The sequence below is a fragment of the Ambystoma mexicanum genome, chromosome 8, assembly GCF_040938575.1.
Source record: "Ambystoma mexicanum isolate Mex_15411 chromosome 8, UKY_AmexF1_1, whole genome shotgun sequence".
Taxonomy (NCBI): domain Eukaryota; kingdom Metazoa; phylum Chordata; class Amphibia; order Caudata; family Ambystomatidae; genus Ambystoma; species Ambystoma mexicanum.
This window is the reverse complement of record NC_090929.1, coordinates 590,231,671-590,248,873: the sequence shown is the minus strand read 5'-3', so window position 1 is coordinate 590,248,873 and position 17,203 is coordinate 590,231,671. Positions and strand designations below refer to the sequence as shown.

Here is a 17,203-nt window from a genome sequence, read left to right as displayed (position 1 = left end):
GGTTTTACTTTTCACAGGAGGGAGAGCTGATACCAAGCTGTCTGAGTTGTCTTAGCAATGTGTGTCTTCAAAGAGAGGTGTTTGTCAATGTGGAAACCAAGGGACTTGGCAGAGTAGGTGAGCTCAGGTGTGAATCCCTCAGGATTCATGGTTGATAGCCAGGTCTGGGTGTTTGGGGTTGTTGGTGAGGAGTAGGCATTCTGTCTTGGAGGAGTCGAGCTTCAAGTATGCACTAGACATCCAAGACATCCAAGACTTGATCAGCAAGAGGTAGGTTTTGAACCTGTGGATGTCCTAGATGGAGTTGATCTTGAGATATAGCTGTGTGTCGTTGGCATGTTGTTGGTTGTGGATGCTTTTTGTGGCTAGAGTGCTCCCAGCCGCTCCATGTATAGATTGAAGATCACTGGGGAGAGGATGGAACCCTGCAGGACTCCACAGTTGACGGGTTACATTGGCGATCTAGAGGAGTCCATCTGTACAAACTGCTTGCGGTTGGCGAGGTAGAGCTTGAACCAGCGTAGGACAAGGTCTATGATCCCCATGCGTCGATGTAGGATGTCCGTGGGTGCCTGGTGGTCTACTGTGTCGAAAGCGGTGAGAGGTTGAGTAGAACCAGGAGGCAGGGGTGACCATCGTCAAGAATGTTGAGGGCATTGTCGACCACCTGTATGGTTGCAGCCTCTGTGCTGCATCTGGCTCTGAAACCGGATTGGTAGATTTGGAGGAAGTTATTGGTTTCAAACTGTTGCTGCAGTTGCGAGGCTACCACTTTCTCATTGATCTTACCTACAAAGAGAAGATGGGTGATGGGGCGATAGTTACCTAGGTTGTCAGGATCCAGAGTGGGTTTCTTTAGTAGAGGGAGGGTTTGTCCTGTCTTTAGGGTTGATGTGAAGGTGCCTTAAGTTACGGAACTGTTGATGATCTCCAGCTAGGTCCTTGAGGATGAATGCTAGGCGGATGTCTGTATATGATGTGGCTATAAGGACAGCCAGGATTTCTACCAGGTGTTCTGTAGAGAGTTTTTTTTAATGTTGTCCAGGATGTGGAGATTTTGTGAAGAGGGACGTGAGGTTCGTCTGTGGATGCAGAGCTTGTGTCTATGTGCTGGTGAATCTTGCTGATTTTGTCAATGAAGAAGGTATTGATGGCAGTGGATTTTTTTGATGGATTGTGGTATGGCAGGGTCGGTAGCGTGTTGACGCAGTGCTTGACTACTTTGAAGAGAGCTCTGCTTTTGTTGTCGGCTTCTCCTATGGTGTTCTGATAGTAGGAGGCCTTGGCTGTGTTGATTAGCTGTTGGTGGGTTGCTCTGAGTTCTTGTAGAAGTGCCAGAATGGATGTGGTCCTGGAGCGGCAGGACCACATCCATTCTTTCTCTGATGACTCTTTTTCTGAGGTTGAGTTTGTGTGTGTACCAGGTTGCTGACGGTTTTGGTTTGCAGGTGCATTGTTTCATAGGCACGTGTCAGTTGATGGAGGCTGAGAGGGTGGCGTTGAGTGCTTCCAGTAGAGAGTCGCAGTTTGGTTGGGGGTGTTCGGTCCATTTGATGTGGAGGTTGGGGAGGTCTTACGTAAGGACTTCTGCCGGGAAGTTCTTGAAGGACCTGAAGGTTTGTCTGATGGGTTTCTGCTCGGAGGGCTAAACTGGTGTGGTATGCAAGATGTTCACTGGTATGGCCAGGTGGTTAGACCAGTCAATCGGCAGGGGAGAGCTCTAGTGGAGGGAAGGCAGTGTGGTGATGATTAGGTTGAGGATGTTACCTTTCTTGTGTGCTGAGTCTTTCATTTTCTGTGTGAGGCTGAGGGTGTCGAGAAGGCAGAGGAGAGCTTCCGTCATCAGTTTGTTGGCCTTGTTGCCTGGGAGGTTGAAGTTGCCTAGGATGATGATGATGTTGGCCTGCTTGAGGGACATGGTGGTGACCAGGTCGGTGAAGTCTCTGATAAAGGCGGTGTTGGGTGGTCTTTAGATGAGATGGAAGATGACTGTACACCGGAGAGAGCGGGAAATGGCTGGAGAGGACTTCGAAGGAACTAATGCTGTCGACGTCAAGTCTGGTGCAGGGCCATATTGTGGATGACTGCAATGCCTCCGCCTGTCTCTGTGTTGGATGCTGTAGCCGTTGGGAACAAGGATGTCTAGGATGTGAGTGGAGGCGGGTGTCAGCCAGGTCTCAGTGATGAAAATGGCATCAAGGTTGTGTGTAGTGATGAGGTTGATGACGTCTGCTGCACAGATGATAGCTGAGCGGACATTGGCGAGAATCAACCTCTTTATTGTGGACGATGAAGGGGTGCTGATGGACTTAAGGCTGATATGGGTGAGGTTGCTGCATTGCAGAGTCCATGCCTTAGGGGCGATATCGTTGATGTTGGATTTGCCAGGTGATGGTGGGGATGGCCTGTGAGGACGGAGGGAGAAAATACGTCAATACGTGCTTACCTGTTGTCTGAGCAGGGGTTGGGGCCCTGGTTCCTCCCGGTCCAAGTAGGTCCAAACAGGAATTGCCCTTCACTTCAGATGCCCCGGCCCGAGATGCCGTTGATCTAAGAGTTAAGAGCAGATAGGAAAAGGCGGGGCTAAGAAGGTGGTGGGACGTAGACCACGTGACTTAGATACACTTGCACCTGCTCACCAACTGTAAAGGAAAAGAGGCTGATGGGCTGCCTAAGTAGGGAAAAAGGGCGGCAAAACGGGAAGGCACCAACAATTTAGCAATGATTGACAAGTGGCTGGCGCGTAGGCCACATGACCTAGATCCACTTGCACCTGCTCACCAACTGCCACTGACATAATTACTAGTATCTGGGATGCACATTTTCCATTGTAAAAGCAAGCTGTGCTCCTTGCATTCAAGCACAATGTGGGAAACCATGCTCAGAGACACCTTTATTCTGCTGACTTTCATATGCGGCTCAACATTAGCTCACCTGAATGCTGGACGCAGAGCTCAGCAAAAGCATTCTATTCACAAGAATAACAAAGTGAAATTCCAAAATGGTGGCTGGATTCAATCAAGCTTGTTTCATATGCTACACGACATGGAAGCCACAGACATACTCAGCATACCCAGTCAGATTCTGAGACTGATTAGAATAAACACATGAGCTAGGTTATGTCTGGCAGTCTCTGGGAGTGGGCCAGCTCGCTACATACACCTCTGCCATTTTGATAATTGTTTGGGTGTTTGGAGGAGGAGAAGGAGCTTTGTAGAGAATCAGATGTGAAGTTAAAAGTAGACTGAGGTTAACATGAGGCTGGAAAGAGGTGGTCAACAAGACAGAGAAAGAGAAAGTGGACAAGGTAGGTGAAGAGGAGGAAAGAGGTGGTGGGAGGAACTATCAGGAAGAGGGAAGTCACTGTAGGGTGAGCTAAAGGAGGAGATAAAGAAGAATTACATAGGAGGTTGGAGGGAACATCGGTGAGTGGCACAGGAATGTTATCAGGAGGTGGTTGGCGGTGACATTAAGGGAGAAGCTGAGTGTGTTCAGCAAGAGGTTGGAGCTGACATCAGTGAAGTATGTTAAGGAGGAGGTTGGGAGAGGAGAATTGTAGAGGTTCTTGGAGAAGACAGAGAGCTGAGAGAGGAGTTGACAGACCCTAACACTGAGGTGTGTGAATTTTGGATGGGTAGAGGTATAAGCACATAGTGAAGCATCAGGTAGGTGGAAGTGGGATATGGAGAGAAGGAGTTGAACCTCAGGTGGGCAGTAGCAGGGATAGGGCTCTAGGGCATCACATATTCTTTCAGGTTCCTCCCAGTTAACTGCTCATGGAAGTTCCCAAAAAGCTCCTACTAGTCCGAGCCACCAGAACGTCCACAGGTTTGTTTCATTTTCAGATAGATTTGAGGTATTCTCCTAGTGCTCTGGATTGGTTATTTTTGGGATGTTTCACACTAGCCTTCATTCAAGATACTGGAAAGAGATTTTATTTATCTTTCCTGCAGTGCAAATCCAAGCCTTGGCTCGGTTCTTCTGGGAGCCTTCTGACAAGTCTTGGATCCCTATGTACCCTTAAGCTTCAATAGGCATCAGAGTTTGTCATGAATATTAGGATAACTTATGTGAACTGCTAACAGAATTAACTAAAAGCCATGTTACTATTGGGTTGAACGAACACGCACACACACACGCGCTTTGAAATGTTTATTTATTTTAAAATGCATGCACAATCTACAATCCTTTCAATGACAATGACACAGGCCTGAAGCTCACAAAATGGCCTCCACTGAATCAGTAGCTATAGAACGTTCTGCTAATTTTTTGTTTTTTTATTAACAAACACATATTTATTTATTTAAATTTATTTGTCTTCGTTCATATGAACTTTTACAAACAAGTATAAATACATACATATATCAAGTTACATCACATATTATACTAATACAATTTCCATATAACAAAATAAAATAGAAGCATAAAATATTAGATAAAAATGAGTTCCTATATCATGACACAACACTTAAAACGCTTAGTTAATTTATTCATCCGTTCCTATATCATGACACTTAACACTTAAAACGCTTAGTTAATTTATTCATCCTTCAATAACAAGGTAATACGCCGCCATACACTATAAAGTGCAATGTTGCATAGAAACCAAATTCGGATTTGATTGAATCATAATGGCTCCCAAACTGGCCCAACAAGCACATATAAACTGTTCCAATCCTACAATATTCAGTAAAAATGTGTCTGGCCGTTTCAAATGTCTTGTTTTTTACATAAGCGGCAGAATGTTTGGTTGCAAGGTATTTTTAAATAGGCAACTTGCACCGCCCACTTATTTAGGTTCGGAGGCCTACCTTCCCTTGATGGCCCGTTTTACAATGTTGCAAACTATGCAACGTTTGTTTATTAAGAACAATATGCGGTGTGTTAAAAAGTAACATCTATGCCATAGGACTGCGCTGAATACAGTTTCTGAATGCAAATCATAGCTGCAGATCTTTTTTTTATTTTATTTTTATAATTGTATTGATTGAAATTTTCAAGTTGATACAATCCACAACAAAGTAAGAACAAGCAAGCAAACCAAGGTATATCATTTACAAAACAGTGTAACAACAGTAAACCATTATCTGTTAGCTAAGAAGGGAAGGGGAAGAGGAGAGAAAGGGAAGGAGTAAAAAAGAGAAAGAAGAAAGAAGAAGGGGAAAAAATGGGTATACCTCAAGCGTAAAATGCATTGAAAATATCCCAAATGTCAGAGTATATATCTTCTTTTTTCTTGACTTGGTATGTCACTGTTTCTCTACATGAAAGAATTGATAAATCATGCAGCCAGTCTTCTACAGAGGGCCTAAAGTCGCTTTTCCAGCACTTTCAAATCTGCTTTTTGGCCACGATTAAAGCTCTGTAGGCCCAAAAGCGTAGGCGAAGACACAAATGAAGCCCGATAGGAAACAACCCCAAGACACATAGTAAAGTATCACAGGGAAGCGCAAGACCCAGAATGAGGTCCACACCCTGGAGGACATCTTCCCAAAAGAATTTCATATTACAACAAGACCAAACATATATAAGAAGGTGCCTGCATTATATTTATAATTCCAGCAAGTGGAATTCTCCGCCAGTTTACACTTTTTCATTTTCCAGGCAGACCAATAAATACAGTGCAAAATCCTTTGCTGAGTATAGCTCAGATTCAGATCTAATTTAAACCGGTACGGACTAGAACACATACGCTTTCATGAGATCTTGTACCCCAATTCAAAGCACCAGATAGCCCTCACAAGATCCTAAGCGTTATTTACTTCAGTAGGAGTAAGAAGTTTGTATATGAACGAAGCAGAACGGGGAGTTCTCCTAGCCAAATGTTAAACAGGAGGGACATCATGAAGAGAAGCATTCAGGGATGAAAACAAAGTTTCAAAGACAGTACATAGTTTGCGATAACAACAAGCTTCTGACCCATTCAATTTATATTTAAACCTTAGAAATTCGAAGGTGAGCATAAAAACACCATCATGAACTTGCCCCAATCTCCAAATACCTGCAGCTTGCCAAGAGGACCAAGAAAGGGTACGATTGTCAAGGCGTATAGCTGGGTTTTTCAAGGACTCCAGACTCAGAAGATACCTTACACCAACAATTTCGCAACTCTTCCTCTAGTCTTTCAGAACATGTCTAACAAAAGAGGGTGTCTGATCAACAGCCAACCTCTTATCTATACTGAGCAGACAATCCGAGGGAACAGGGTGACAGAATGTTTCTCTATAACAACCCAGTAAGGACAATCAACCTCCTCACCTTTTAACCAAAAATGTAAAGTATGAAACGTGAAGGCTCTGTGATACAGTGCGACATCCAGGAATCCAAAACCGCCCTGGCTCACTGGCTTCATGAGAAGATCTTTAGGGATCCTCAATCTCCTACCATCTCCCCAAAAGAATAGAAAAGAGAAAACTTGATCAATTTCCTGAAGTAGGTCTCCTGATTGAGGAAGAGGGAGCATACTAAATATATATAACAATTTAGGCAGTAGGGCCATTTTAATTACATTAACCTTTCCCCATAACGTTAGATTTAACTTCTCCCATTTTAGACATAATATGTGAGTCTCAGCAAGATTGGATCAGGCATTAGACACCAACAAGGTATTAAGTTGTCTGGTAATATGTATACCCACGTATTTGAAATCATCCTCCACCCACATTTCTCACCCCACACCTAGTAACCCTCTATGACATGAAATTGAGATTGGAAAGACCAACCAGCAGTTCCAAAGCTGAAATCTTCAGTTTTTAACATTCTGTTCTGAAGTTAAAATTAATGTTTCTGGGGATTGTGAATCTGCATAGTCTGCAATCTAGTGGTTGGCTCACAGTACAACATATGTTTTTCAAATTTGGAAAATAGTGCTTCTAGAAAAGGTGTTCCTGTCACACAATCACTTTCCTATGTGTACAGGTACCCATGATCCCTCATGCTTCAACTTTCTCAGATAGTTTTTTTCCCCCTTTGGTCGGCAGCTATTTCGTATTGGAGACAAAGGGCCTGATCACGACTTTGGCGGTAACCCTATTACTGCCGGATTTAAGGGTCCGCCAAATCAGGACTTTTGCGGATTTCGCCCCAGCTCTGAGCTGCGGGGAAATCCGCCGAAAATTCACGCTATTACCGCTGGCGGTAAGAGCATACATTTTCCCCATTGAGCCCAATGGGGAATGGGGCATTCCCGAATGAGCTCAATGGGGAATTACATTACCACCGAACTCGTGCTCCGGCGCTATTAGTGCCGGGGAGTTCGGCGGTAGGGCTAATACCGCCAAAGCCGTGATCAGGCCCAAAGTGTTGACACCATTAGGCATGTGGTTGCCCGACTTCAGTGCCGAAGCATTGTCGAGAGGGAGAACGACTTCACTCAACAAGGTAGCTGCAAGACGTACAGTAGGGAGAGTGGGGAGGCATGATGTTTGGTTCACTTTTGAGGGCATGAAGGCCTAGGGAATGTCTTTGCCCTTTGATTTCACAATTTTTAAAGAACTGATTTGGAGACAGCCTTATCCCTCCCGAAGAGCGTCCCTACAGTAGCACTCCGTTTTGAATTGAGCCTAGCTTCTTTAAATACCTATATTCTCTGAAAACACTTGCTGCTATGTGAGAAATGTATCAATCCGCCCTCAAAATCCTTGTTTGAACGAGTAGGGAACAGAGCGGGGGAGAGGAAAATCCATTCATCAAGGTCTGTGTAAAGGTTCTGTTGAAGAGGGGAATTGATTTGGCGGTGGGCATCTCCGACCTCTGTGCGTTGAAAACGGAAACTGTTTGCAAAGGATTGGTGTAATGACTTTATTACCTCAACCAATCCTGCTGCTAGGATTAACTTGCCTAACATCAGGTAAAATCACCCTTCCTCATTTTCACCTCCACCAAATCCCTCAAACTGACATTAGTTTTCTTGACTACTGTGCCAGGCTCGTCTTTGACCTCCACCTTTATTCCTTCTCCATGCCTCAGAAAGTATTCAACGTCACAACGCATTATCTCAACAATGTTCACCGCTCTTCTCACACCTACAAAAAACTGCCTCCCTGTTGACTGACTTTCTATGAAAAACCAATACCTCTTTTCATTCCTACTACTTGTTTGCACATTCCTGCATGGGCTTGCACCCCCTTATCTAGCCAACACTATATCATCCTCGACTCCCACACAGGCACCCTCCACCGCAGTTCACTCTCCAATCTCTCTGTCCCCGGAGCACCCTGCACTCCTCTCGCTTCTGCTTTTTATCCCTTATGGCACAGCATCACTGGAGCTCAATTCCGCCCTGTGAAGAGTGCTCCTACTATTCACTCCATCAAATCACTACTAAATCTCAAACTCCACAATCGAGAAGGATCACCCTCTTCCTACACCCACATTACTCTCCCCCCTGACCAACCTGCATCTAAGTGCATGATGCATCATATCTTGTTTATAGCTAGTCCCCCGGACTGCTGTATGTAATATTTGTTCTTTCCCTGGTATATGTAACATGCACGTCCCATCACCCAGCGGTCATTTGCTTACTATGCCCACTGCTAATATGCAGCACCTAATCCAGGATTTCCCCTTTGACTGTGTAGGGCTTTATAAATATTTCTGTGTTAAACATGTATTACCCTGAAATATTACACAGCTCTCCTTTCTCAAAAAAGGAAGTGTTTCATATTGCATGCCAAGAAGCACATTCTGGAGTGTGGGGGATCAGGTGGTTGGCTCAAGAGTAATAGTTGGGTTCAACACTTGGTAACTCTCACAGCTGGATGAATAGATGCCCTATTTCACGTGGAACTTTTTGCAAAGATTTGAGCTGATTTGGGATATTTTTAATGGAACATTTGTTGTGTGCGATTTAAATTGTATTCCATGTTAGGTTTGTGTGCTTTTTGTGGTCCAGTTAAGCCATTCGACCCTCCCTGTTCAAACATAGCTTTATTCGACTGTAAAAACCACAAAAGCAAAAACACAATACACATAGCATATGAAAGACTAAAACAATCAAATTCATCAGCATCGTGTACATTAAAAACCAGACCCAGCATGGATACTTTTCAAATAACATAACAGTAACAATTAAACAATTTAGCACAACAATCTAAGAGTACTTGATCTTCTTAGCCAAGCTCTAAAAACTTATTTCTACATAAAAAGAACTGCATTCTGGTCATTCGTGGTTTTACAGAGAGGTATAGCTGCAGCAGTTAGTCTAATATTCCTCATCCTGAAAAGTGGCAGCAAATAGCGTTCCCTCAAGTCCCTGTAACCTGGTCAGAATAGTAAGAAGTGAGTTATCGATGCATGTGGTGTACCACATCCCTTGCATTGACAGTTGTTAAGACGTGACCACTTAGCTGTGAACATAGCCAGCTTCAAAGTGTTAAAACTAGCTGAATATATAAAGGTTGTACGTATCCCGGACAAACACAGTCTAGATAAGGTTCAAAGCCCTCTGTTGGTTGAAATTCAATATACAGAGATCCGGTGCTCAGTTTGTTACAGGCCCTTCTCATATTATTGAATGTTGCTTCGTAACACAATTTTTTCACCATCTCCTTTCTTCCCGGAGTCATACCTGCAGGGCTTCTCCAAAGCGTTATCCATGTCCAGTCCCGCTAAACCTTTGCAAATAAATCTGAGCCAGGGCAGGGAGCCCGAACCCGATACCTTCAATAAACTAATTGCCTCTCTGTAATTACCCAATTTGGTGCGCATCAAATTGTCGCCCAATATAGCAGTGGTTTATTCGGCAATACCGCAGATATTGCCTTAAGGTCACATTCCAACCTCAGGCTGGCCAATGGTGCTCCTTTTGGTTGCATGAGTAGCGCTCTTAGAAAATTGTCAGCCACATTTAACTGATTGCTTGAACAGTGCCCCACATTTCAGCCTCTACAGAGTTTCCGCCCAGCTTTGTATTTTGTACGGTTGAGAATGCACCCCTGCCGTGATTGTAATTGAATCGACGAACTCCATCACTGTATTTCTCCAAAATCTCAACATCCTTTGTAAGGTGTGCTGACCAGGCGAGATCCTCAGAAAACATGAACCCCAAATAGTCATATGAGCTTACCTGTTCCAAAACACAGCCTTCATTTACGATCTTCATTTTATTTTTCTTGTTGGACGTTTGCCCATATACCATCACTGTAGTCTTTTCAGAAATGAGCACCATAGAAAGTTCCTTGCTTCTCTCAACAAAGGATTTCAGGTTATGTTTCAGGCCCATACGTGTGGTTGATAATAATACTCTGTCATCAGCGTAGAATAACGCATGGAGCCTATCTTTCCCCATATTTGGTGGGTCAAGGCTTCAGACTAACACATCCTCCATGATTTCATTGATGTATTTACAAAATAAGAGGGGGGTCTCCCAACCCCCTGGCGAACTCCCCTCTCTACCACAAAGGATTCTGTTGTCTCCCCACCCAGTCCCCACCTGTGTATAAGGACTGAATATTAGCCAAAAGGTACCCAGGATCTCCCTTATTTCGTAAAACCGACCATAGTTTGCTGTGTGAAACACAGTCAAACGCAGTGCGTAAGTCTACGAATATTGCATATACTCTGCATTGCTGTGAGGTAACATACTTGGCCAGGATCGCACTTAACCTGAGACACTGATCCACGGTGCTGATCCCAGTCTGAAACCCAGCTTGAAGATCGTTAATGTGGACTCCCTCAGATGCCCTGTTTTGGAGGTAGCTTAGCAACACTTTAGCATACAACTTAACTATAGCATCCAGAAGGGAGATGGGCCTATAATTCCCAGGGTGCTTCTTGTTTCCATTTTTAAATATAGGCAAAATAGTTGCATCCCGCCAGGATTGTGGTACATTTCCAGACCTAGCAACATAGTCAAACACATGGGTCAACAAAGGGACCCATATGCTAAGCTCATCCTTGAGCAAATCAATTGGGAATCCATCAGGACCCTGTGCTTTTCCACTCCCCAACTCTTTAATGGAAGCCTCCACATCTACAATTGAAAATAATAGGCCGTCCTACCCAGAGTACTCAGGACTTAGACAATGAGGCCCTTCATCAGTCTCTCCCTGGCATTTTTTATATAGATTTCTAAAGTGTTGGAACCATTCAGTAGGGGAAATATGTCTAGAAACTGGCCCCACAGAGTTCAACTCTCCAAAAACCAGCCTGATCACCACTTACACAACAAGACAGCAGTTCCTCCCATTTACTTTTAAAATATTCTTCTTTCTTAGTGGCAAGAAGCACTGCCTTGTATTTAGCCCGCAGGTTTCTCAAATGTGATTTGTCAATCAACACTGTGGGCCTCATTACGAGTCTGGCGGTAGCTGTGCTGGAAAAACCGGCAGGCTGCCGCCGGACCCGAAATACCATTCCGCCTCCGTGATTGTCAGAAACACCAGGGCATTACAACCCCGGTGACCCGGTAATTCCGGAGGCAGAATTCCGTAAATCCCCATTCCGACTCCATGGGGACAATGGAAACACTGGTTCCGTCTATGACGGAGCCGGTGTTTCCATTTCCACCTGCAGGCGGGTGGCATTATTCCCGCAGGTCAGACCTGGCGGGAGTGACACCTCCCACCTGCCGAACTCAGAATCAGCCGGTCCGGAAACAACAGTGGCAGCGGATTTACCGCCACCGTTGTTTCCGGACCGGCAGACTCGTTATGAGGCCCTGTGTCTTTAAGATAGGACAGCAGGTATTGCTTTAACCTCTGGCATTCATCATCAAACCAGCCCTTAATTCCTAAAGTAAGTTTTCTAATTTCCCCCACCGTTTTAGTGAGAAAAGGATACAGAACTTGCACCATGTCATTATATAAATCCCCAATACTAGAGGTTGGTCAATCAGCCAGACAAATACCCACAACATGTTGAACTATACTTGCGTAAATACTGGGCTTGGCCTCTGACATATCTATAGAGGACCATTTAACAGCCCTTTTGGAGTGTCCAGTAATCACAATCTGACTCACATCCCTTAAGTCAGCAGGTCTACCAGTCCCCCCTCCAATCACAGTTCAAAACACAGCTTAATGGGTAGTGATCACTGTTGCTGAGTTTGAGCACCTCCAAACTGGCCACCAAGTCCCAGTTAGCTAAACTGATCAAGACATAGTCTATCCTTGAGCTTCCCTGGTGCACAACATCTGTGACTTGTACCAGCTTATCTGGAGAAACTCTCCCATTACAGGCTTGCAGGCCTGCCCCATAGATGAACGTACACCAATAAGATTTAGGGTCTACCCCACCGAGCTGATACCTATATTAACATTTTTGTATTGAGTTGGGTGGCTTATAACAGCATTGGTCACTGAGAAGTGAATAGAGCCCACAGTCACTAAAAAAAGTACAAAGAACAGGTATGATCCCAGGACAAGAGCGCTACACCAACTAATATTCCTATAGATAGTCAAAACATTGGAAATGACCGTTAAAACAAGTCTAAATATAGTGTTTGCCCGGAAAATCTATGTAAAATCCTGATCATCCAGGGGCATCCTTTGTTTTACACAGTTTAAAATGTCTTCCTGTATTACCGACCTGCAGCCCCTGACGTGGCATAGCCAATCAATAGTTTTGTTCACCAGTGATATCTGATTTTTAAAACATCCAGCACCCAGCCTGGGGACATTATACATGTACACGCTCCTTGGATGCCTTCTTAATGGGTTTGCCCACCAATGTAAGGCTGGGAACCATTTTATTATTCTGCCCTGCTGTGTTTTTCCTAAAAACACAATCGTTAGGAATAGCTAATATAGGCATTAAGACCCCATCATCAGAGCCATTTTTTGGGGCGTTAGGAACACCTCTAGTAGGCAAGCCAGTTCCCTCAGGGAATCATTTGAGTTGGGGATCCACCTTCACTATCGCAGCCCTTGACTTGGCGGTTTGTATGTGAACTACCCCAGTTATCCCTTTTGTCCCTGATTGGGGGGATACTACCACCGGCCTACCGGCCAGACCTAGCATGCCCTAGTTGCCTCTAAGTCCATTGACCTTAAGCAACCCAGTTACAGAGGCCTCGACTTGTTTCACAACTTCCTTCTTTAAGCTGGAAACCTCCTCAGTAATACTGTGTAATGCAGTTAGTATTTCTCAGTAATTTCAAGCACTGCACACACAGTCATCACCACAAAGGTCTTTTTACAGGGATACGTGCCCATTTGCACACGCTCAGCAGGAGCTGCCTGCACTCCTATTGTACGAGTGGCCAGGCCTTTAGCCACACTATCCACAAACTTCCCCCCTTCTTTTTAACCACCCTCTCCACCCCTGTATCTCTACCACTGTCTACCGACAGATGATTCGAGGGGCGACTCTCCGCATCATAGTCGTAAGTCTAGGGGGTCTCGGTCCCGGAGTGGGTCCCGCCACTCTGCTGGCTCTTCGAGGCACTCCTAGAAGTGCCGTTATCGGTCGCCTGCCCCGTCCTCGTCCGAGGACTCCGCCTGCCGGCGGGTTTCTTATCCCACCAAGCGTTCCTCTCCGGAGGAATGGGCTTCCTTCGGGAAGAAAATGTTGGCGATTCTTGAATCGCAGGGCTCTGGTCCGTCTGCGCCTCCGAGAGGGGTTGGTCGTGACCATACTGGATACACTGCTCATACGCCTTCGGGCTCGGGTGGTCGGCACGATTCGCGGGAGAGGTCCCGCTCGGACAAGGGGAATCGTTCCAGCCATGCCCGTTCCAGGTCCCATTCCTTGACGTGCTCGAGCCCGTGTGCACCTGTGAAGTCATCGAAGAAGACCTCAACGCCGGTGGCGCAGAGGTCGTCGACGGACTCTCTCGAGGCTCCGCCCTCGAGGCCTGTGTCAAAGCCGTCGATGTTGTCGGCGCCACGCTCGATGTCGGCGCCAATTTACTCGATGTCGACGCCGTTTCACTCGACACCTTCAACGCCTTTCGAGGCTGTGGTGTCGGAGGTACCCCATGGCACGGGGGGACCCCCTTGAAAGGCTCTGGCCAAGGCAAAACATGTCCTTCTCCCGTATTCTTTGCCCCTTTTCCAACCTATGGAGTATATTTCCGAGGTGGAAGAGGGTTCTGAAGATGGGTTGGTTCTGGACACGGTGCCAGATGAGATTCTTTCTGGTCATAGCCAGATTGAGGACTTGCGCCAGTCACTGCATGACGCCAGTATTCTGGATACCTCTCAGGAGGTGGAGTTCTGTAGGCCTGAACCTGGCACCCATGCCGAGTCATCGTACCGGCGTCTTATGTCGAGCGTCATGGACTACTTGGGGTGGTCGGCGCCCCCAGTTGATTTTGTGCAGGATGACCTGACGGATATCCTCGACCAAGGTCCACCAACTGACCCGGTACTGCCATTCCATATGGCTCTGGAAAGAAGGGTGACAGCGGCTTGGAATGCTCCGGAGAGTCTCCCGGCAGTGGGCAAGTCTTTGCCGTGAAAATACTGCCCAGCCAGTAGTGACCCCTGCTATTTGACCACGCACCCCACTCCGGAGAGTTTGGTGGTGCAGGCGGCTACGGCCCCAGCAAAGCAGGCGTTGTATCCTACCATCCCTCCTGATATGGACGACAAGCGTTTTGATGGCTGGGTGAAGAAAGTGTTTTCTTCAGGGGGTATAGCTCTTCATGCGGCCAACTCTGTATGTGCCTTGTCACTTGTCACGCACACTCTGTGGAACTGTGTTTCATTAGTGGCTGAACATATTCCCGAAGGGGACGACGGGATGGTTTTCTTGCTATTATTCAGGATGACAAGGATGCCATGTGTGTCCGTTCAGTTGGGTTTGGACATGGCAGACTGTGTCAGCTGGTCCATGGCGGCGAGCACCGTAATACGCAGGTTTGCGTGGTTGAGGAAGTAGGGATTTGCTCCAGATGTGCAAGTCAGGCTCCTCAACATGCCCTTTGATGGTGAACATCTTTTTGGCAGCAAGGTTGACGAGAGCCTTGAGAGGTTGCAGACCTCCAAAGCTGCAGTGAAGTCGTTGGGCGCTGCAGTCCGCCAAACTCCGCCTTTTCGTCCTAGGGGACAGCAGTGGAGGGGAGGTTCCTTTCGTTATTACTCATCCTTTAGTAAAGCGAGAGGAGCTGCAAGTCAAAGGGGCAACCGTAGGAGTGCCAGAGGTGGAAAACAAGGTACTCGAGGTGCCAAGGCCGCGCAAGCATTTGCCTCTTTGCCCTCAGGCAACGCCGCAGCCGCTTCTGCTCAGTCATGAGGCCCATGCTTCGCCGGTTGGGGGAAGGCTGGCGCAGCATCTTGTAGAATGGCGTGCCATTACTTCAGATGTGTGGGTTCTGGAGATCATAGCCCACGGCTACTGTCTTCCTTTCCGGCAGAGGCCTCACGACAATCCCCCAGGGAATCTCTCTTTGAAGAGTCTGCATCCGCTCCTTGCGCAGGAAATTCAATCCCTGCTGGAGAAAGGCGCCATGGAACTGGTGCCTGTAGCGGAGAGGAACAAGGGATGGTATTCCCCTTATTTTTTGATTTCGAAGAAAGACGGGGGATTGAGACCCATCATGGACTTGCGCGGTTTGAACAAACTCCTCAGGAAGGACAAGTTCAAGATGGTTACTCTCTCTCAAGTCCTCCAGGCCCTTGAACTTCAGGACTGGTTGGTGTCTCTCGACCTCAAGGACGCTTATTTTCATGTGCCGATCCATCCCAAGCACAAGAATTACCTGAGGTTCGTGGTTGGCGACTCACATTTTCAGTTTCGGGTCCTACCATTTGGATTGACCTCCGCCCGAGGGTTTTCACCAAGCTAATGGTGGTGGTGGCAGCGTATCTCAGGAAAAGGGTGATTCACGTCTACCCCTACCTGGACGATTGGTTGATCAGGGCACGCTCTCCCAAGCAAGTCCTGGATTATCTGTCCGTCACCTGCCACTCCCTTCACAGGCTGGGCTTCTCCCTCAACTTAAAGAAGTCCCACTTGACGCCAACTCAGCGACTCCAGTACATCGGAGCAGTGCTCGACACGTCCCTGGGGCGGTGTTTTCCTCCTCAGGTGAGGGCTCATCACATTCAGCAGACGGTGCACAAGTTCCAACATGCCCAGAGTCTCCCTGCGTTTGAGTTCTTGAGATTGCTCGGCTCATGGCATCCTGCATTCTTCTGGTGCCAGAAGCCAGGTTGTGGATGAGATCTTTGCAATGGTCACTCAAGCTCCAGTGGTCTCAGTCCTCCGGCAGGATGCTGGACCCTGTTCAGGTGCCGTCCTCGGTTGCCCAGGACCTTCTGTGGTGGGCCGTTGAAGGCAATCGGATGAAGGGGATCCTTTTCGGATACCCTGGCCGGAGGTGACGATCGTGACGGATGCATCCCTCACGGGATGGGGAGCTCATGCCAACGAGTTGACAGTCAGCGGTCATTGGTCTCCGTCGGAATCCAGACTCCATATCAATCTGTTGGAGCTGCGGGCCGTCAGGCTTGCCCTGAATGCTTTTCTGCCGACTGTGCAAGGAAAGAATGTCCTGATTCTGACAGACAATACTGTGGCCATGCACTACCTCAACAAAAAGGGGAGGGGCAGGGTCACTTCCTCTGTGCAGGGAGGCGATGCAGCTCTGGGTCTGGGCCATCCAGCAGGAAATTTCGATCTCGGCAGTTCATCTGGCCGGAGACGAAAACGAGACGGCGGACGGTCTGAGCAGGCAGAGCATGATCTCTCACGAGTGGGAGCTGGCTCAGGAGATTCACCTGGAGATCTACTCCCTTTGGGGGACCCCTAAAGTCGATCTCTTCGCCTCCAGTGTCAACCGGAACTGCAAAAGGTTTCTGCTCGCGGGAATTTCCTCCAAACGGAGCCTTAGGGGACGCTTTCGTGGTGGAGTGGTCCTTCCCGCTGCTGTACGTGGTTCCTCCAGTCCCCGTCATTCCGCAAGTGCTGAGGAAGTTATTGTGGTTCGGTTCCCGGATGATCATCATTGCTCCGGCATGGGCCCAGAGGACGTGGTACCCAGACCTTCTGGACTTGTCCATCTGCCCTCCACATCGTCTTCCCTACCGAGACGATCTGTTCTCATGGGAGGGGGGTCAGGTTCTCAATCCAGAGGTCAGATCCCTCAACCTTCACACTTGGCTTCTGAAAGGTTGAGGTATAAGGATTGGGACCCCCCTGAAGACGTGATGGAGGTGTTGCTTTCGGCCAGACGGCCGGCAACAAAGTCCCTGTACCGTTGCCGTTGTAGGAAGTTCTGCGACTGGTGCAAGGTTCAGATTGTGGATCCTTTTTCATG

The 17,203-nt window shown here is 47.1% G+C and overlaps 1 protein-coding gene across 2 annotated transcripts in view; it reads left to right on the top strand.

Annotated features, from left to right (window-relative positions):
- The window catches only part of ACOT7 (acyl-CoA thioesterase 7), a 1,725,032-nt gene that overhangs the window by 877,412 nt on the left and 830,417 nt on the right, over positions 1-17,203 (top strand). The gene's annotated exons all lie outside the window — the stretch shown is intronic.